This window comes from Heterodontus francisci, chromosome 26, assembly GCF_036365525.1.
Source record: "Heterodontus francisci isolate sHetFra1 chromosome 26, sHetFra1.hap1, whole genome shotgun sequence".
In the NCBI taxonomy this organism is placed as follows: Eukaryota; Metazoa; Chordata; class Chondrichthyes; order Heterodontiformes; family Heterodontidae; genus Heterodontus; species Heterodontus francisci.
In genome coordinates, this window is record NC_090396.1 from 32,164,544 (window position 1) to 32,187,853 (window position 23,310).

Genomic DNA, 23,310 nt, shown 5'->3' on the forward strand with positions numbered 1-23,310 from the left:
TCACCTCAAAGGACAAACAACATCCCTGGCCTCATCAAGGTTAAATCACTTGACATCCTGCTGTTGACAGAAACTTGTATTGTGTTTGATGACTTCCTCCCCTCACATTGAAGCTTCTCTGCCAAGCTACACATTTTGCTGCCTGTTCCCCAGCCTCCCATCAGCCAAAATCTCAAGCTCTTCCTCCTTTTCCTTGACCTTTTTCTCATCTCTAAGATATTTCATTCAACACCTTTGGCATCTTCCACCCTCCCAAGTCCTTATCAACATATTTTTTTCCCTCTCTTCCCTCAGTCTGTGCGTAAAGAAATTACTCATATTCAGTGACTTCAACTTCCATCTTGCTTTACTTTATTCCCCTCCTCTGACTACTTCAATCTTTAATCTCACCCTTCACATGAACTGCTCCATACATATTCTTTGCCACCTTATGTAGCCTAACCACTTCTGAGGTTTCAATCAGAGCTTTGGTCATCTTTGATCATTTTTTCATCTCCCTCATCATCCACATTCCTTTGTCTGTCTTTAATCTCACTACTCTTGCCCTTTACATCTGGAAAGCCTCCAGCCTGCTCCTTCACTGAATCACATTCCATCTCCCATATTTCCTACCTCTCACCCTTCACTTGTCATGAATGTTGATGACCCTAGTCTTACCAATCCACCAGTTCCTTTAACTGACAACCATCTCAATGCTACCTGGCTGCAAGTCTGAAATTAAGTCTTGGATGTGATGGGATTTCCTACAAATTGAATATCAGAAGGACAAAACATTATTTCAAGCTCCTCCGAAAACTGCACACACTTGCCAATGACTTAATTCCCTCCTTTGACCACTTGAGTAATCTGAACCAGACTGTATGCAACCTTGGTATTCTGTTCAACTCTGAGCTGCACTTCAACACCAACATCCTATCTCCTACCAAGTCAGTTACTTTCACTTAGGCACTATTGCTCACCTCCAATCCTACTTAACACCACTGTTTCAAAAACCCTTATTCTTGGCTTTGTCACTTCTAGGCTCAACTTCCCAAACTCTCCTGCTTGCTAGCCACCTGACCTTCATTGTTTCAATGCCCTGACACACATTTAAATCTGAAGTGGCACCTCCAGAAACAGATTTATCTCATTGCTATTTGTGGGACCTAGTTATGCATAAATTGGCTTCTACATTTGCCTAGAACCAAGTAACTATAGTTTAAAAGCATTACATTGGCGATGAAGTGCTTTTGGATGGCCTGAGGATATGAAAGATTGCATATGAATGCAAGTTATTTCTTTCTTTAATCACCTGCAAAGGCCTGCTTATTTCTCCTTATTAAAGTCCCTTGCAATGATTTTCAAGGTTAAAGCTGCTATATGAATGCCAGTTGTCATTGGTAGCACAAGGAAGCAGGTTCAAGTCTCACTCCAGAGACTTGAGCCCATAATCTGGCTGGCACTTCAGTGCAGTGGTGAGGGAGTGCTACACTGTTGGAGATGGTATCTTTTGGACAAGACATTAAAGTATGGCCCCATCTGCCAGTGTCCTGGCCAAGATTTATCCTCAACTAACATTTAAGATAGATAATCCAGTCCATTTATTTCATTGCCGTTTGTGGAACCTTGCTGTGTGCAAATTGACAGTCACATTTTCTACCTTACAAGGGTGACTATACTTCAAAAGTATTGGCTGTAAAACCACATCTTGAGGTTTTGAAAGGCATGTCTAAATGCAAATTCTTTCTTTTTTTTTCTTCATTTGCTATAGTTTCAAACAATCCCCAAAGTTAACATTGATCGAAATAACTTTTGTATGATTAATGACCTCACACTTACCCTATATTAATGGACAGATGGTTCCAGCACTGCAAAACAAGTGTATCCTTCATAGAGCTGCAACAGAATGTTTCCACATAACTAGATTTCGAATGGCAGAAGTATGTTACCTCAGACTTAGACAAACTAACCACATGTCTTAACCAAGATCAATAAGCTTCCATTAAATGAGAGTACAACAAAGCCAGATTACTGATAAGAGCCAGTACATCACAAATGGATAAAGCGCCTCTCCAGTTTTCAGGAAGCTAGCATAAAGTTACAAGGAAGTCTGCATATCCTGTAGGAATTCTTTGTTTGTAATTGTTCACCAGCAGTCTTAAAGAGAGATGGTTGTGTCCCAATTCGTAACAATAATTAAAGCACTCAGAAACTCAAATGAAGTTGGAAAGATCTTGCTGCAAAACATTAATATGTAAATTCATTCATTGGCCCAGATTTTCCTGGGAACATGAGCCATTGTAATCGTGCATCTGCAGCTTAGGGACCTGTGATCAGCGCAAAAGAAAGAGTAAATCATAGGATGCTGATTTACCCCATTAATTATGCCTCTGCATATTTTCCTGGGACGTTTCTCCCCTGCATCGTTACCCTCACTGAGAATAGGTTGAAGATAATTATTATAGCTTTGCCCCCATTAAAATTAATGGTGGTCACAATTTTCCTGCATTGATGTTTGTTTTCACACTGCTGCCAGTTAGACTGAAAACAAATGGCACTGGATGCCTGGCAGCAGAGTGATTGACTTCAAATGTGTTCTCTGATTGCATTTAAATGTCATGCTTATGTGTTTACTGATTGGGACTCGTTAAAAGAGAAATTCTTAAGCTATTAATCTTTCCTGTCAATAAAAACATATTGGGCCAGAAATTCCTGGAAAAATAAATGACGATCGCCATTATTGGTTCATAAAAAAAAATCCAGCAATTTGTGGTAAACAAAACATATGCCATGAGTTCCAATTTTCCATAAATTGCTGGACGAATTCCAAACATACAAATTTGCGATGCTCCATCATTAGCCTCAACAAAACGGGAATAAATTACATTCTTGATCTGAGGTTCCCCATTGAAGCTTGTTGCCTGTCATGAAATTGTTGGATTTACACTGTTAACGTGAATAAGTATTGATGCAGCCATTTAGGGCTGGTTACTCATTTTGTCAGTGAGGAGATTTATGGTCCTGACAGAACAGTCCACATTGGAAGCCCAGAAAGGGAACAAGGCAGCTGTGGAATCTCACTCCAGCAGGTAGCGAATTATTCCTAAAGGTTTTTTAAACTTATACCTGTCTCAGCTGGATGCTTGTGCCATTCTTGCTAACCACACCCCTGTTAGAGTTGGAGGTAATCATTTTCAGCAAGCATAGCAGTATTGACACTCAGAAATGAAAATTAGAGACAAATTTCATTCAAAAAATAGCATTTTAGGTTATAGTCATAGAGTCATAGAGTTTTAGAGCACAGAAACAGGCCCTTCGGCCCAATGCGCCTGCGCCAACCATCAAGCACCCGTCCTAACCAATTCCATTTCCCCGCATTTGGCCCATAGCCTTGTACGTTATGGCGTTTCAAGTGCTCATCTAAATATTTTTTGAATGTCGTGAGTGTTCCTGCCTCTATCACCCCTTCAGGCAGTGTGTTCCAGATTCCAACCACCCTCTAGGTGAAAAAATTCCTCCTCAACTCCCGTCTAAACCTCCTGCCAATTACCTTAAATCTATGCCCCTTAGTTATTGACCTCTCCGCTAAAGGAAAAAGTTTCTTCCTATCTATCCTATCAATGCCCCTCATAATTTTGTATACCTCAATCAGTATATAAGTAATTTGAGACATGACATGGTAAGTGTAAAATGCTTGGGGGTGAAAAGTGATTTTGGAACTGTGGCTCTCAAAGCTCTCTGTCACTTGGATTTTATGTGTGTCATTTGTAGGTCTGTCATAAACTAGTTGATAGAGAGATTAATCAATAACTCCATTATCGCTGTGTCATGTGACTAACAGGATGGTAGCAGGTGCACGAGATGGATCTTTTCTCGTCAGTAAATTCCTATGATCCTAGAAAGCACTGCAATAGCGTACCCACTGATTATTGCACTGTTTCTAATCACGATGGCCAGATCACTGGGACTAAACTACATGGATTAAGAATGTTTTCACATTTTGCTCACCTACCCTATCATTGACTCATTAACTTCCCAAAGACCAATACAACAATTGCCAAATACAACTGGGTTGCAATATCTTCTTCTGTGTGTTCTTTTCTAATTTTTTTTCTTAGTTTTCCTTTCTGTCTCTCTTTTTTCTGTCTCTGTCTCTTAATCCACCCTCTTTCTTTCCCTCTCTTTATTTCTATTTCTGTCTCCGATAAAACTCTAATTCTATTTCCTTCTCTTGTTGTTTGCCCTGTCTCTTTAGCCTTTTCTATCATTTGTTGAGGAGATAGCCATTGAGCACAACATTCATGAGATCTCAGATGCAACCTTTTCATTGCTGTGTCATTATGTTACTTAAGTTCCAGCAATTTGCAGCACAGACATAGTGCAGTGAACGGTGAGCTACAAAAGTCCAATTGACATCTTTTGTCATGAAATCTGCCATTGCACCAATTTCTAGCTCGCTATTAGCACTTATTTTCTTTTGAGTACTTTTTAAACTATGTTGCCTTTCAAACATCAATTTTTGCTATGAAGATTATAATTGTTTTCGAAACAACTGCAGAAATACTAGCACAATTAAACTTGGCTGGTGGGTGCAGCAAACGCTGTTACAAAGAACATCAGTCTCCAAAGCCAAGAAGTTGAAGGATGATGCTGGACTCAACTCATATTTAGATGAAGATATTCTGTACCTGCGTGAAATGCCAGTTTAATGGACATACTAATCCAGTTACATCTGCTTCACTTTTACTCAAGGCTAGTAAAGGCCTGGAATTAATTGAAACGCCCACATGTTTCAGTCCAAGGTTTTTATTTTCTCAATCATTAATTGTGAAGAAGAGTCTCTTGGAGATTCCTGCCACTATTTCAAGCAGGTAGTTCCTGCCTCACATAAAGGTGAAATACGTGTATTAAATGGATCCACCGCTTCTTTTCACCGACATGCCCACTGCACCATAATCCAATTAGAAATGCATGAAAATTTGGAGTAAGTTATGAACAGCAAGATGGTGAAATTGACAGTGTGCACCACCAATCTCAGCACAATCTCTATCTTTGAGAGATGTACAATGCTATTTGTGATTTTATGATAGCTTGAAATTAGATTGATTAGCAAAAACATTTTTGCTTGAATGCATTGAAGGTTCAAAACTTCATTGGCAAATATCTAATCCTCTATGTTTATGACATCAGAAACATTTACAGTAATTGGGTGATTCTGATCAGTAAATTGAAAATTTGGTTAACCATATATCACTGTCACTTAAGCCGAGTTTGAATTCTGATTGTATAAGCAGATGAATAACACCATGCATGAATGATTTATACTGTGTAAGCCTCAAAATTGGTTGATGCTGCACCCAGTTTACAAGCAATTTTGCACTTATCAAAGTGATCAGAAACATAAGGTGTCATTGCACATGACTTCCAGTGCTAAATAAGATAGTAAAATCCTGCAGCAAGCTTACCCATTCACTCGACATATAGCTTACAAGTTTCAATTCAGAGGGTAGACCTGCCTATGGAAATTGCCTTCTTGTCAATACATATTGTCGGCACAGACTCGGTAGGCCGAAGGGCCTGTTTCAGTGCTGTATCTCTAAAACCAGAACTAAATAAGGAGCACTGGGAGACATTCACAATTGGAACACGGATTTGCACAGTGCTAACAGTGGAGTGGGGTCTGATCTTTTCCCTTAACTTTATCTTTTTATTTTTTTTAGAAGCTAATCAGTTAATGCCAAATAGATGGCTGTGTTGGTAAATGTACAGAATATCATGCAGATTATAATCTGGCACAAGCTGTTAAGTAGACACCATAGTGGGTTGCATTCAGTGGAATGCAAATAGTCATTTGTGATACAGGCTCGATCTAACTTTTGTGCAAGGTCAGGCTGTACTTGTGAATAATTCAATTGCACAATTAGTACCGAGAGGAATGTAGGCACATACAAAATAGAATGTGAGGCCATTGAGTTCCTTCCCTGTAATGGAGCAAGAGCAACAACTTGCAATTATATAGTGAAACTTCTCAAGGTGCTTCAACAGCTGTGTTATCAAACAAATTTAACACAGAGACATATAAGGAGTTATTAGGACAGATGGCCAAAAGCTTAGTGAAAGAGGTAGGTCTTAAAGGAAGAAAGAAAGGCAGAGAGGTTTAGGGAGAGAATTTTAGTGTTTAGGGCCTGGACAGCTGAAGGCAAGGCTGCCAGTGGTCGAGCAATTAAAATCGGTTATCAGCAAGAGGCCAGAATTGAAGAGCTCAAATATCTCAGAGGGTTGTAAGACTGGAGGAGGTTACAGAGACAGGAAGGGGTGAGACCATGGAGGGATTTGAAAACACAGATGAGAATTTAAAATCGAGGCATTGCCGAGTCAATGTAGGTCAGTGAGCACAGGGGTGATGAGTGAACAGGACTTGATGAAAGTTAGGATGCAGGCAGCAGAGTTTTTGATGAACTCAAGGTTATGGAGGGAGGAAGTTGGAGGTCAGCCAGGAGAGCATTTGAATGGTCAAGTCTAGACGTAACAAAGGCTTGGATGAAGGTTTCAGCAGCAGATGACCTGAGGTAGGGGCGGAGTCAGGCAATGTTACAGAGGTGGAGGTAGGCAGCCTTGGTGGCGCACTGGATATGTGGTCAGAGGTTCATCTTGGGGTCAAATATGACACCAAGCTTACGAACGATCCAGTTCATTCTTAGGCAGTTGCCAGGCAGAGGAATGGAGTCAGTGGCTAAGGAACAAAGTGCGTGGTGGAGACTAAGGACAATATCAGTCTTCCCAATATTTTGCTGGAGAAAGTTTTTCCTCATCCAGTGCTGGATGCCGGAGAAGTAATGTGACACAGAAACAATACTGTGTTTGATCTCTCGGATCTATTTATTTTTGGTCTGCATACTGTTTGCTGCTGCTTGGCATTTAAACAAACAATAATTTCCTCTCTGATTGCAATTTACATTTTATTCAGACCACTCTTTTGGTTCCTTTTTCATTTGATCAGGTGTCATGGAGAAGCAGAAAAAAATTGAGCAAATAATCAAATAGTCCTTTCAACCAACTTTACTGTATGGAATTCTGTGGCAGACAGACGAACATATGAATTCGGAGCAGGAGTAGGCCACTCAGCCCCTCGAGCCTGCTCCACCATTCAACAAGATCATGGCTGATCTGATTGTAACCTCAACTCCACATTCCTGCCTACCCACAATAACCTTTCACCTCCTTGCTTATTAAGAATCTATCTACCTCTGCCTTAAAAAAATTCAAAGACTCTGCTTCCACCGCCTTTTGAGGAAGAGAGTTCCAAAGATTCACGACCCTGAAAGAAATAATTTCTCCTCATCTCTGTCTTAAATGGGCGAGCCCTTATTTTTAATTGTGATCCCTAGTTCTAGTTTCTCCCACAAGGGAAAACATACTTTCCCCATCCACCCTGACAGGACCCCTCAGAATCTTATATGTTTCAATCAAGTCGCTTCTAACTCTTATAAACTCCAGCAGATACAAACCTTATAAGACAACCTGCCCATTCCACATATTAATCTAGTAAACATTCTCTGAACTACTTTCAATGCATTTACATCCTTCCTTACTGTGCAAAGTACTCCAGATGTGCTCTCATCAATGCTCTGTATAGCTGAAGCATAACCTCCCTACTTTTGTATTCAATTCCCCTCGCAATGTATGATAACATTCTATTAGCTTTCCTAATTAATTACCGTACCTGCATACTAACCTTTTGCAATTCATGCACGAGGAGACTCAGATCTCTCTGCATTTCAGAGCTCTGCAATCTCTCACCATTTAGATAATATGTTTCTTTTATATTCTTCCTGCCAAAATGGACAATTTCACATTTTCCAACATTATACTCCATTTGCCAGATCTTTGCCCACTCACTTAACCTATCTATATCCCTTTGTAGCCTTCTTATGTCCCCTTCACAACTTACTTTCCTACATATCTTTGTGTCATCAGCAAATTTAGCAACCAAGCCTTTGGTTCCTTCAATTAAGTCATTTATATAAATTGTAAATGTTGAGGCCCCAGCTCTGATCCCTAAGGCACACCACTCGTTCATTACATCTTGCCAATCAGAAAATGACCCATTTAGGCCTACCCTGTTTCCTGTTAGCTAGCTAATCTTCTATCCATGCCAATATGTTATCCCCTACACCATGAGCTTTTATTTGAGTATTGCTGAAAATAGAGACATGTTGTTGAAGCTTTTCATCTTGCACTCAGCAGGACACTCCACAAGAATACCAATTTAAAGGAACATTTAAGGCCACTAACTAGATGCTGCCATCAAGCCAAAAAGACTTGCCCATCATACTAACGAGTAATGTGATATATGAATTTCAATGCCAGTGTGATGCTAGGTATATAGGCCGTACGTCCCAAAGACTGGCGGATTGCATCAAACAACATGTCCCTTCTGCTGTTCGCAATAGGCAAGGTACAGGCCATACCCAACCAGCTTGTACTTGCAAAACTCAAAACACAGTGTCCAAAATTAGATGCGATTCCACGATTTGACAACATTTGCTAAATAATCCTCAGTGTGCTAAGAATTACGCTGACAACCAATTTAAGATTGTCAGTAGGGCTCGCAGTATGGTGCATTTGTGCGTACTGGAAACTACATATATTAATACACTGGGCCCTGTTCTTTGCAGACAGAAAGAATGTACAAATATTGCGCCTGTTTCAGCCAAACAAAATAAGTGCCAGCCATTCGCTGGTTCATTCCACAGGGCAATGCCTTGACCAATCAGAGTCAAGCTGCCTGGTTTAAATTCCAAACAAAGCTTGACAGTTAACTGTGAGTCACCATAAACTGGTGCATTCTCCATAACAACACCTCTAACAATCAGAGTTCACTTACCAACCAATCAGCACTATCTTCTCATACAGTATAAAGTTGTTGTGTTCCCTTACATTGGTATTCTTGTGGACTGTCCAGATGAGTGCAAGATGAAAAACTTAGACATGTCTCTATTTTCAGTAATACTCAAAAGCTAGTTGTTTGGTGGTACAGAATTTATTTTCCGCAGTAACCTTTGATGTGGCACCTTGTCAAATGCCTTTTGGAAATCTAAATACAGTACATCCACTGGTTCCCCTTTAACCACAGAACATTTTACTTCCTCAAAGAACTCCAATAAATTGGTTAAACATGATTTCCCTTTCACAAAACCATGTTGACTCTGCCTGATTACCTTGAATTTTTCAAAGTGCCCTGTTATTGCATCTTTAATAATAGCTTCTAACATTTTCCCTATGACAGATGTTAAGCTGTAGTTTCCTGCTTTCTGTCTCCCTCCCTTTTTGAATAAAGGAGTTACAATCACTATTTTCCAATCTGATGGAACCTTCCCCGAATCTAGGGAGTTTTGGATCAACTATCAATGCATCAGCTATCTCATTAGCCACTTCTTTTAAGACCCTAGGGTGAAGTCCATCAGGACCCAGGGACTTGTCAGCCCACAGTTCCAACAATTTGCTCAGTACCACTTCCCCAGTGATTGTAATTTTCTTGAGTTCCTCCGTCCTTTCCATTTCCTGACATACCGCTATTTCCGGGATGCTACTTGTATCCTCTACAGTGAAGACCGATGCAAAATACCTGTTTAATTCATCTGCCATCACCTTATTTTCCATTATTAATTCCCCAGACTCACTTTCTACAGGACCAATGCTCACTTTGTTAACTCTTCTTTTTTAAATATCCGTAGAAACTCTTACTATCTATTTTTATATTTCTAGCTAGCTTTTTCTCGTACTCCAATTTTCCCCTCCTTATTATTCTTTTAGTCATTCTTTGCCCATTTTATCTTCTAACCAGTCTTCTGACCTGCCCCATCTTTGTGCAATTGTATGCTTTTTCTTTAATTTTGATACTATCTTTAACTTTTTTAGCTAACCATGGATGGTGGTCCTCCCCTTGAAATTTTTCTTTCTCGTTGGAATCTATCTATTCTGTGTATTCTGAAATATCCCCTTAAATATCTGCCACTGCATCTCTATTGACCTATCCCTGAACCGACTTTGCCAGTTCACTTTAGCTAGCTCTGCTTTCATGCTTTCATAATTGCCCTTATTTAAGTTTAAAATACCAGTCTTAGATCCACTCTTCTATCTCTCAAACTGAATGTAAAATTCAATCATATTATGATTGCTGCTACCTAGGGGGTGCCTTCACTGTGAGGTGATCAATTAATCCTATCTCGTTGCACAATACCAGGTCTAGAATAGCCTGCTCTCTGGTTGGCTCAGAACGTGTTGTTCTAAGAAGCTACCCTGAAAACATTCTATGAACTCTTTATCTAGGCTATCTTTGCATATCTGATTTTTCCAGTCTATATGTAGATCAAACCCACCGCCCACCCCCCCCACCATGATTATCGCCGCACCTTTCTGACAAGCTCCCATTATTTCTTCCTTTATACCCTTCCTACCATGTGGTTACTGTTAGGGGGAGTGTACACTACTCCCACAAATGACTTCTTGTCTTTGTCATTTCTCATCTCTCCCCAAATCACTTCTACATCCTGGTTTCCTAAACTTAGGTCATCTCTCTCTGTTGCACTAATACCATATTAATTAAGAGAGCTACCTCTCCACCTTTTCCTAGCTTCCTGTTCTTCCTAAATGTCATGTACCCTTCAATATTCAGGCCTGAATCTATGTCATCCTGCAGCCATGTCTCTGTAATGGCTATCAAATCGTACTTACTTATTTCTATTTGTGCTACCAGTTCATCAGTTTTGTTTTAAATGCTATGTGCATTCAGATACATAGCCTTTACTTTTGCCCTTTTATTATTTTTGTAACCTCTAGCCTTATCTGCTGATTTACTCTTAGATTTGTATTCTCTGTCCCTTCCTGTCACAATCTGTTTATCATTTCCCATATTAATACCTTTCTTTCTTGCCTTGTCTCTACTCTTTGATTTACCACATCTTCCCAAATTTGATCACTTGTCCCCACTATTTAGTTTAAAACTCCCTTTACTTCCCTAGTTATGTAGCTCACTAGAACACTGGTCCCAGCACGGTTCAGGTGAAGACCGTCCCAACGTACAGCCCCCACTTTCCCCAGTACTGGTGCCAGTGACCCACAAACCGGAACCAACTTCTACCACACCAGTCTTTGAGTCATGCATTCATTTCTCTAATCTTATTTGCCCTATGCCAATTTGCACATGGCGTAGGTAATAAGCCAGCGATTATTACCTTTGAGGTTCTGCTTCTTAATTTGGTGCCTAGCCCCTCATACTGACTATGCAGAATCTCTTTCCTTGTCCTGTCTATGCTGTTGGTACCTACATGGACCATGATGACTGGATCCTTCCCCTTCCATTGTACGTTCATCTCCAGCCCTGAGCAGATGTCCTGAACCCTGGCACCGTGCAGGCAACACAGCCGTCTGGACTATTGTTCTTTGCTGCAGAGAACAGTGTCAATCCCCCTCACTATACTGTCCCCAACTACCACGACTTTCCTTTTTGCTCCCCCGGCTTGAACGGCTTCTTGTACCTTGGTGCCATGGCCAGTCTGCTCATCCACCCTGCAGACCTCGCTTTCATCAACACAGGTTGCAAACACCTCAAACCTGTTTGACAACTGCAAAGGCTGAGGCTCCTCCACTACTGTCTGCTCAGTCCCTTTACCTGCCTCACTCACGGTCACACCCTCCTGTCACTCACCGCTGGTCAAAACAGACAACATTACTCTAAGGGGTGTGACCATCTTCTGCTACAAAGTTTCCAGGTATCTCTCCCCTTCCCTGATGTTGTGCATTGACTGCAGTTCGGCTTCCAGATCAATAATCCTGATCTGGAATTCCTCTAGCTGCTTGCACTTTCTGCAGACGTGTTTGTCCTGGACTGCATTGGCGTTCAGGAGATTCAACATTCCACAGCTGCAACACAACACCTGTCCCATCATTGTTACTTATGTTACTTGGTTAATTTAATTTAATTACTTTCTTAATTAACTTAGAATAATTCCTATGTATACTACAACTTACTGTGCTTATTAAATGCTAGCACCACTTACTACTAAGAATTATACGTTTCTTAATTACACAGGTATGTGTTTTAGGAATTTATTTTAAAGTTTTAGTTAATTTTATTTATAGATCTTCCCTAACTCAGCACTTAATAGCCAATCAACTTACTAATTACTAAACTTTACTAATACTAATAAAACCTTACAATTACTGATAAATTACCTGAGTTTTGAAAGATAAATTAGCAAAATAACAAAATGCTCACCAGCTAATCAACTTAAGACTTTCCTGTGATGTCACACCTTGAGTTTTAAACTCTCTCCTCTCTGTCTGTCTGTCTCTCTCTCCCGAAGTGCTCTGCTGGTCCAGGAGTTCCTGTGCTGCTTTTAAACTGTCTCTCTCTCTCTCTCTTTCCTGACAAACATGGCAAAGAATGAGAATTTGCAGTTCTGTGCACTGCTGCATGCATTATGGTCTAAATAGGAGTAAGAAATGGCCAAACTCAAACTCACCAAGTCCTGGAAGAAGTCCACAGAATTGCAAAAGAAAAGTTTTTAAATGACTGCACTGGAGTCAGCCAAGGACGACATAGTTCTTCATTTTAAGCAAAGACATGAGTCATAGAGAGTCATAGCGGCACAGAAGAACAACATTTGGCTCATCAAGTCCATGCCAACTCTCAGTAGAGCAATCCAATCTCCCATTCCCTGGCTCTATCCCCATAGCCTTGCAAATTTATTTTCCTCAAGTGCCCATCCAATTTCCTTTTGAAATCATTGATCGTCACTGCTTCCACCAACCTTTTCGGCAGTGAGTTCCAGGTCATTAACACACTCGGCATAAAAAGTTCTTCCTCACATCCTCCCTGCATCTTTTGCCAAAGCCTTAAATCTGTGTCCCCTAGTCTTTGCACCATCAGCTAATGAGAACAGCTTTTCTTTGTTTACTCTATCCAAACCTGTCAGAATCTTGTGAACCTCAATCAAATCTCCCCTTAATCTCCTTCGCTCCAAGGAGAACAATCCCAGCTTCTCCAACCTAACCTTGTAGCAAACTTCCTCATCCCTGGAACCATTCTGGTAGATCTCCTCTGCACCCTCTCAAGCACCATCACATGCTTCCTAAAGTGTGGTGACCAGAATTGGATGCAATACTTTAGTTGAGGCCTAACCAGAGCTTCATAAAGGGTCAGCATAATTTCCCTGCTTTTGAACACAATGGGTGGAATTTTATCCTGGTGACGGGGGTCTCGATGTCAGGAGAAACAGATGCTGAGATGCCCACATCATCTCTTTTCAGGAAGGCCCACCAAATTTAGTACCAATTAGGCACTTAACTGGCAAGCGACAGACTTTCCATAGGATCTAGGACCCCATTGCCACAAGTCCCGCCCTTGGAGAGCTGTCGGCAATCAGAGGCCAGCGGCTGCAGCGCCACCGCGAAGGCGGGGCTGCTGTTGGAGGTGACCATCCTGGAGGCTGAGGAGCGTCTCTGGAGCCAGGCCTCAGGTAGGTCAGGGTGGGAGAAGTCTTGCGGGATGGAGATTGTGGGGGAGGGGTTCGGCAGCAAGAACGAGGGAATGGCACTCGGTGGGCCCCTACCTCCCGATGTAAGGTCCCTACGAGAGGCACTCCCCCTGGAGCCAGGAAGCAGCCCGCACCTTTTTCCATGGCGTGTTTCCTGTGCGGCGACAGGGCCACCCACTGCATGGCTAATTGCAGTTGCAGAGGGAAAAGGCCTTTAATTGGGGGTTAATTACCCAGTTAAGAGCCTCAATTAACGGTGGGGTGGGAAGGCCAATCACAGGCCTTCTTGCCCTGCACTAAATTTTGGCAGAGGCGTGATGGTGGTGGGACCACCCCACCACCACCATCCCACCCAATTTTATGCTCTCCCAGCCTCCATGACCACCACAGGGGAGAGTATAAAATTCTCCCCAATACCTCTATTTATGAAGCCCATGATCCCATATGCTTTGCTAACTACTCTCTCAATAGGTCCTGCCACCTGCAAGGATCTATGCATAGGAATCCCAGGTCCCTCTGTCCCAGTACACTTAGAACTGTACAATTTAGTCTATATTGTCTCTCCCTATCCCTTTTGCGAAAATGCATCACCTCACACTTCTCTGAATTAAATTCCATCTGCCACTTGTCTGCCCATTCTGCTAGCCTATCTGTGTCCAGAATTGTATCATTCTCACTGTCTGCCACACCTCCAAGTTTGGTATCATCAGCAAATTTTGAAATTTTACTCTGCATTCCAATATCCAAGTTATTTGTATATATTTTAAAAACCGTGGTCCTAGCACTGAGCCTTGGGGAACACTAATGTCTACCATCGTCCTGTCTGAAAAGCAACCATTTACCGCGACTCGCAGTTTTCAGTTCTAGAGCCAATTTTCCATCCAGTTGACACTGAACCTCAATTTTGGTAACCAGCGTTTAATGTGGTACTTTGTGAAAGGTTTTCTTAAAATGCATATCGAGAACATCAATTGCTTTTGTTGTGTGATCGTCTTAAGAGTGATGTCCCTTTAAGATCTCAGTATGTGAATGAGCCAAGTACCAGGATATAGTCATGTGACTACAAGCCCAAACTGTTCTGCAACTGTAACACCTAGTAGAAGGTTTTGTAGACAGTTTGCTCTGTACTGTACTTACTAGGTTAGCTGTTAATAACCCTGTTAGAGATCTTCAATGCACTTGACTCTATGCATTGCATTTATGTTGCGCAAGACAACACAAAGAACTCATTACATGGTGACAGCTGTGGTGAAAAGACAAAGTCTAAGTTGAAGACCACGGGTAAAACAGCTGTGCGGCTGACTCTGCCTACAGCCACTAGAGAGAAAATTCAACAGAAATATTGGCCCAAACAGTAAAAAAAAGAACTTACCTCCATCTGTAGAAGATAGAGCTCAGAACAACAGGCAGCAAGCAAATTCCTGCAATCGGGTGAGTCATTGTGCCGATAGTCGAGGGGGACAGGTTTTAAAAAAACAAGCTTTGAAGTGCTTAAAAGTTGATTTTTTTTTTCAAAGGCTCCATAACAAAAATGGGGAAGACCAGATTCCTCTCCCAAACAGATTGAGGTTGGCGCTGTTACAAGAGCCGTCCGATAGCAAATAACACAGGAAAACCCTAAATACTGCAGAGTCTCCCTTCATGCAGCCAAAGTTTTTAAAAACCCATTAAACCACTCGAGCATGAATAACAGTCTCCCTTCATGCGACTACAGTAAATAAACATTAAACCACTTGAGCATGAAGAAAATAGACATTCTAGCAAAAAAAGCAATTGAACTTCCGATTGAACAGCTGTGTAAACAACTGTGTAGCAAACAACTTAAACATATAACACTAGCAAACACTTGCTTCTCTCCACCCAAGCAGCTAGTCTAAATAACGGAGAATTTCTTAAAGGGGAAATGGCACAGAGTGAATAGATCAAGTTTTAAAACCAGTTCAAACCACAAAAAGAAAAGTCATAATAAATACAGGGCTGAAGAAACATCACAGCACTGAACAAAAGCAAAAGACCAGCAGAAAGATGGAATCCAAATTTTCCAGCATAAACTGGAAGGCCACTGATACCCTATCTGAGTTCACACTTTTCAAACAAAGAATGCAGTTATGCTTCACAGACCAAGTGGTTATAGAACCAGAGAAGCAAGCTGCAAAACTACTGATAGCAGTTGGAAATGAGGGATTACATAGAATCAATACCTCTAGATAAGCTGAAGAGGACCAGAAAGATCCCACAAATATATGGAAAGTGCTAGAAGATCAGCTCTGGTTAAGAGTGAATTTTAGAATTCACCACCTGGAATTGATGTCCTACAGGCAACAGCCACAGCAATCAATAGATCAGTTCATCAGTAGATGCCATAGTAAGGACAACGAATGTGTTTTTTTCAGAAAGTGAGCTGTCAGAGCAACTAATGGAGCTGGTGATTGTCTCAACAACCATTGAAGCATTTCAGAAAGCCCTCTTGTTGGAAAAAGAATGGTCATAGCATTGATGTGCTGCTGGAAGATGGCAGGAAATACGAAGCCATTGTAGCTGGACAACAGCATCTGCGAGCACTAGGTGAAGCCAACAGCATTGGCACAATAAACAGGTCAAGAAAAGCAAACAAGCTGTGTGGTAACTGTGGTTTGACCCACTCATGCAAAGTTGTCCTGCATTTCAAGATCTGTCAAGGCGTGCGGTGCAAAAGGACACTGGGCCCGCCTATGCAAGAAGTCTGGCTTCAAAGATGCAACCAGAAGTCACAGTAGGACACAAGCAAACTGAAGATAGGCGCAGCAACAGGGCAACAGGGCAACAGCAGCAAGCAGAGCTCCAGAGATCTGCACAAATGCAAGCTGATCCACAGCAAAACAGATCTGAGACAAGACTGAGAGCAGAGCAATTCTCAGCCAGAAGACAAGCAGGTGTTCCACATTGTGAATCTGACACATTGTGTTGATGAAATCAAACAAGTGGAAGCTTTTGCTACCATTAACATCATTTGCCCAAAGAAAGTTGGCAAACACACACTCAGGATTAAGATTGAAACTGGAGCTAGTGCAAGTATCCTACCAGTCCGAATCCTGAAGGATATGTACTGGGGATCATTGGAAATTAATGATAAAACTGATAACTGCAAAGTTATCTGCATACAATGGGTTACCCATCCCTTGCAGTGGCACATTGACAATACTGTGAAAAGTCAGCATGGAAACCGCAAATATTTTGGCAGACATGAGCAGACCAGCAGTGGCAGGGCTACTAGCATATTAAGGACCTCAACATCATAACTATCCACAGAAGAGACCAATGGTATCCACATTGAGTAAGTCCAGGTCTTACAGCCCTATAGAGGTTAGAGAAATAACCATCGTTGGCTGAAAAGCCCAGAGGCCTAGTCATCAGAACAAAAGCTATGAATATGTGGCATCAATCTCATGTGCAGATAGTGGAGATGGTTTCCACAAATACGGGTGAGATGTTGGAGAAGTGGGAGTATTCCATTACGTCCATCGCGTAATACATTGCAGGAAATTTCTCGTGACATGCAGAAGACCCTAGAGAAAGTGACACTTCAGGATTTTTTGCAGCCATAGGAAACCAGAAGGAGGTACAAAGGACATTGGTGGCTTCTGGAGTGGCAGCTACCACTGATTCAATAGATAACTTGAGGGGTAACCGGAACAAAACATTTTCACAAGACTTCCAACAACTGGTTCGGAATATTGAGTCTTTAACAACATTGACCAGTAGTAAAGTAGCAAAACCATGTGCTCTACAAGGAGTGGTCATAGATGTCACTGGAAAGTGACAACACATCTCCCCTATTGAGGCCTCCTCCAAGCCTACAAATGAGGGAGCTTCTAACATGGGCCCAGCCCTTCTTGATACTGCACAGAAAATGCTGCCAGAAGATGGACCCTCTGGGCCAACAAATACCTTGGGACAAGATTCATCTGAGGTTTCTAAGGTTCCAGGTTAACCATCCCAGCCACACAACACTGGACCTCATGCTCACTCAGGGAACATCTCATAGGAGTAATAGATTAAGAGCTAGAATTTAGCAAGTTGGCACAAAGGGAATTAATATATAAAATATGTAGTTGTAGATAGGGAGAATGGGTTTTTGTGGCACAGTTTAGTGACCACTGTTGTTTACATCGAATAGGACTTGATCACACAGAATTGTGAATTTCTTTTTGTGTACTACATAGAATTGTGTCAAATTATTCTTGTATTCTTGTCATGAATTCATAATTTAAAATATACTTTGTTGCACCCACATTCTTTACATGTTCATGCATTTTAAGTAAATACAGATTCCCTCGATTTTCTCTGAGGAAAACAAATTCAAATCACCCAGTCTATCCTTATCATGTAAAATTTTAAGTCCTGCAATTATCCACATCAAAAATGGCAGAAAGCCTTCAAATATCCTTGTCCTCATGCAGTGGTGAGCTGCTGACTAATAAGTCACTTATGCATGCAAGCAAAATGTACCATTCAATAATCACAAAAAACATATTGTCAGCACTGAGAAAACAAGCAATATTGATAGTTTCAAGAAGTCATCAATATGATTGGTTAAAAAAGGAATGAATGGGGGGGGAAAAGCAGTTCTGGTCTTATCAAGGAGCTGTGTTCCCATTCTCAACAAAAACATTTTGTTTTACCCTTGCATTGGTGGAATTAAAAGAAATTAGAAGGAACACAGTGCTGTAAAAAAAAAAGATCCTTGGTGGCACTAATTTGATAAAATTTTAGTAAAATGTACATTTATAGCCCTCAGTCACTCCTACTTACGGTGTCTGTAACATTTACAATGGTTCCTATTGTGATATTAAATTCATTGTTTTTAAATTGGACTTTATTGTGCTCATCCATCACCGATGCTCCCTCATATTATCATTAACCTTATAAAATTTTGTGTTTTGCACTCTGATCTTCAATAAGTGGATACCTCAAGTGGTATTCTTTACTCAATTATGTCCTGCATATAAGCTTAGTGTTCTGCAATGGAAACAAAATAATTCACCTCAAAGCATACCTTGGGAAATTTCTACTAGATGAAGGCATATGATCTGATTAAATTCTTACTGTGATGTTTTTATGTATTTGCCTTTAATTAAGATGGAGCGAATATGTGAGTGGTCAAATAAGCCCAAAGAGCTTTGATTATAAAATTTATCTTAAAGAAAAATATAGCTTGGTTGATAAAAATTGGAGAAGAATTTGATCAATCTCCTGCCAATGTAAAGGAACACAGTGGAACATAAAGGTCTGAGAAGCAAAATACATTTAATACCCTAATAAACCTTGAAAGGAATATTGGTGAAAGAGCACCAGAGAAAGAATTAACTCTATCACCTTGTTACGACTGAGGCAGGAGGCATGCACTGTGTTTTCTAGTTCCACTTCTCCACAGGTCACAACATATATTTTTTTTAATGTTTACCCAGTTACCGATGCAGTCAATCATATGCTCTACTCTTTATCCCAGAATAAAATACACCAACCATGATTTTTTAATAAACAATAACATTATCAATTTATCATAAAAAAAAAGACTTAACCAGTAATGAAGCAAAGCATTAACACACAGATTAAAATATGAAAGTTCCCCTTTTTAGATTCCCCACACACAAACTCACACACACACTGAAAAAAATACAGAAATTCTCTCTGCAGAACACTGTTACTAAAAGAAAGGCAAAAAAGAATACTTTGGTCAAATACTTGCTAATTCTTAAAGAAAAGAAAGAAGAAATGGAAAGATGTCAGTTGTCCCTTTTTGCTATGGCATCCCAAATACACATAGACAACTGTTACTGGGATCTTCCTAGAACAGTTCTTTTCAGGTGAAATTGAGGACCAGTTTGGCAAGCTTCTCAGGAGAAATGCAACATCAGTTTCTCTATTTCTTACTTGGGCCTGAATATTGAAAGCTCGCTGCCGAGATCAGCAGTGAGCTTCCATGATGGCGTGGTGCACTCGTGAGTCATGCACCACAGAGCCGCCGTGATATTTCACGCAGCAGCTCATTAACATGGAGGGGGCGGACTGCCCACCCTCGATGATGTAGAGGAGTCAGGCGCTCAGTCCCCGGAAAACGCGAAGGTACCAGCACCATTTTTAAAAGGCTTCAGGTCCTTACAGGTCATTAACATTTTTAAAGAGGAATGGATGGTACAGTGAGATGAAAAAAATGGAATAAAAGTTCAGAGCCCCTCACCCAGCACCCACCCCCCATGACCACACAATTTATTTATGGCCCTCTCCCCCCAAATAAAACTTTTCTTCTCAACCCAAGCTTTTCCCTCTAACTTCATTACCTTTGCCCTTCAAAGCCTTCCCACTATCCCCTCAGCCAATAGTAAGAGTTATCCCCACTCCCACCACCACCCCCCCCCACTGAAAATTTCATTCCTCCCCCTTCCCCACTAGTGTATGCCTCAGATCTTCAAACGGAGATCCGAAGGTGCAGGAATATCGGCATAGGGTGGCCGTCACTGCAAGGTAAGTAATTATTCATTCATTAAACTTTATTAACATATTTAAATTGAGGTTTCTTCACCACGCGGTGGGGGGGGCGCACTGAGGCCTTGCCATCGCTGGTAAAATGGGGCGGGGCCTTCATGGCATTGAGGCCCCTGGCGGCCCTCTCCTGGTAGTATCTTCCAGGCCCCCTGCCACAATCCCCGACGTCAGGGGCCTGGAAAAATTCAGCCCTGGATTCTCAGGACGTTCTCAAAGAGATGGAAGAGGGTGAGCTAATGGTGGCTGCTTTCTCGGCTGGTTTTCTCCAACTGTCTTCAAAATGTTCACACCCCAACGCACTGTCCAAAGTGAAAGCAAAAGCAATGGGCTGGATTTTACCGACCTTCCGATGTCGGGTTTCATGGCAGGGGGCCAGAAAATGCCTCCAGGAGAGGGCTGCCATGCATGCCAACACTGGGAAGGCCCGGCCCGATATTACCGGCGGCAGCGAGGCCTCGTGGTGGCCCCCTACCCCCAACTGCTCGGCGGCTGGACTGTGATTTAAATATTTAAATAAATTAAAATAAATGAATTAATTAATCTCACGTCACCTCCTGATGTCCCGCCGCGATATTCAGCCCAATGGCCAGTCCTCCCTATCCAGGGAAACGAGGCAGAACACTTGTGGGATGTGGTGAAATAAGTTTATCAATACAGGAGGGGGGGGAATAGGATCAAATTAGCGTCATGGGTGTCAGGCATGGTGGGAAGGGTTGTAGTTGAAAGCTTGTGCAGTGTGTGGGGGAGAAAGTCAGATGGTAAAAGGTAAGTGTTTTGGGGGGAAAAAGGCAAATTATTAATTTGGGGGGGTGGTGGGAGAGGAGCAAAAGAGGTGTATTGATTTATTTAAATTTTAATTCCATTTCCATTTAAATATTTAAATTTCCCGATAGGGCTGACAGCCCTTTAAAAATGGCGCCAGCGTCAGCACACAGGCAGCTGACACTAATGCTGGGGATGGACAGCCCACCCCTTCCATGTGATCGGGAGGGGCGGCCAGTCCCGGCTATTTAAATGAGCTGCCGCACAGAAGATTGCAGTGGCTCCGCGACACGCAGCCTGAAAGGGTGGGCCACCGGTTTTATCATCTGCCGTCAAAATCAGCAGCGGGCACAAAAAATTCAGCCCAATATCTCAGGACTCTTGACCCCAATAAATCTTAATCTGTAAACTTCTCTGTAAACATCTTCCCCAGGTCACCAAAACACCTGACTTCCAGCAAGGCTGTTTTTAAATGACATCTCAGTCTCCTTTCAAAAAACTGTCAACGGCAAAGCAAAGTCCAGCTTCTATGAAATTTTCAGCCTTCCAATGAATCCATCTTTACAATTTAAATATAAGTTCTCAAAAACATATACTTAAAAAATATAGAAGCACTTTCGTAACAACCTTAACTCAAGAATTGTCTAGAAATTCACTATGCCTACCTTGAAGGTGTTAGATGCTCAATCTGCCTCACTGAATTGGCTTACATCAACTAGTTCAGATCATATTAACATCTACACTACCTATTAGAATATGCATCAGAATATACTTACCCCTTTTGACCAATTATCAAGGGTGAAATCATGCATGGACTATCATTAACTCCTGATGATCACAATTCGCAGCACTTAAATCTTAAACCTTAAGATAATAATTTAATGGATATGGTTAAGTGGTGGAATGAATAATAAAGGTTACAAAGACAGTTAATCTCTGTCACTGGAGTTCAGCATTGCTGATTATAAATTGATCCATGTCTGAGATTGATATAAATTGGTGAGATTAGTTAATGGTAAGACTTCATATATTACAGACAAGTTAATAACTGTATGTCCACAACTCTAACAGTGATTCCAGGAGCTTATATGACCTTGTCCTTCTGAATTGGCAAAGTAGAGTTGGTTTCCTCACCTTCCTCTGGGATGATGATGTCAGCTTCCTGGAGCTCAGAGTGATCAACCTCCATCTGTAAATCTGATATCTATTTCCTCTTGGATCTCCTGATCCTGAGTACAACTACCTTATGTGCTGGTAGTTATATTTGGACCTATGTGCCACCCTTAGTGACTGCTTGTAGAGCTTCTCTCTCTTTTTCTTTACTTTCCTTGCTCTCTCTCTCTCTCTCTTTCTCTCTCTGTCCCATCCTTTTGTTGTATGAGAGCTAACTTTGTCCAGATATACCCCCAATTTTATACAAGATATCCTGATGCATGCACTGGAGTTCATTTGCTTTCAGTGTCAAAACACCATCTTATATATCCTTAATTCTCAAATAATTGTCCTCAATGTGACACATCTGATAGAAGAGTTCATCCCTTTAAGTGTCAATCACCTGAAACAGCCATGTTAGAATATTGTGATAGCCTTAGGATAAACTTTGGGAAAACAAGCCAAACACCACTTCCATAATTTTTCAGCCTTATTTCTAGCAAGAAGCTACACAAAGTCAGATAATTGACTTATTTGTAGTCCCCTAAAAATCTATCTCTGAGTTGTGGCCTTCGGAGTATCCATGATTCTATTTAGTATTGACTTTTTTTTGGCTTTCTAGAATTCCACTGACTACTGCAACTCCAGTTTGAGGTCTTATTTAATGCAATTTTTCAGGCATTTTTCCTACAGATGAGAGCTAGAAAACATTACATAACTTCTAGTTAGCCAGGCTAGCTAATCTCGCAGGGGGTAGACAATCCTTTACACTTGATCTTAGAACAGGCAACAAAAAACAGAACTTGCAATAGGTTCATGGAGGATCAGAACTCTTGAGAGCTGAAACACAGGAAGGTCATATTAGAAAACCGCACTGATGGAACCGGAGATGGTCTACTTGGACATCAAATTTGCTGCACTGAATGAGACAAGGCAGGCTGGACAATTGATGGAAGAGGGTGCTAGCTGTATTATTTATAGCGCAGCTCGGCAGATAAGATGTTGTAGGATTTGTGATTTGCAATGGCATCACTGTGAAGTTGGGATGACAAATGCCCAATGACATCAGTGGTATTGAACAAAATGTTTTCAGCTGAAGCATTGATAGCTGATGAAAAGCTGTCCCTACATTTGGATGTCTAAAAAAGCATACAGCATCTTTTTATAACTTGTTCGCAGCATCTGGCCATCCTCGTGCTGCCCTGAGGCAATTGGCCTCTGAAGCTCAGCCACTGCAGAAGATAACCACAAAGTGTGAATGAGAATCGCACGTGGGCCAGATCAGATAGATGTGAGGGGAATGTGTTCCCCTTCCCTGAAGGGCATTAGTGAATGTGTCGGGTTCTTACAA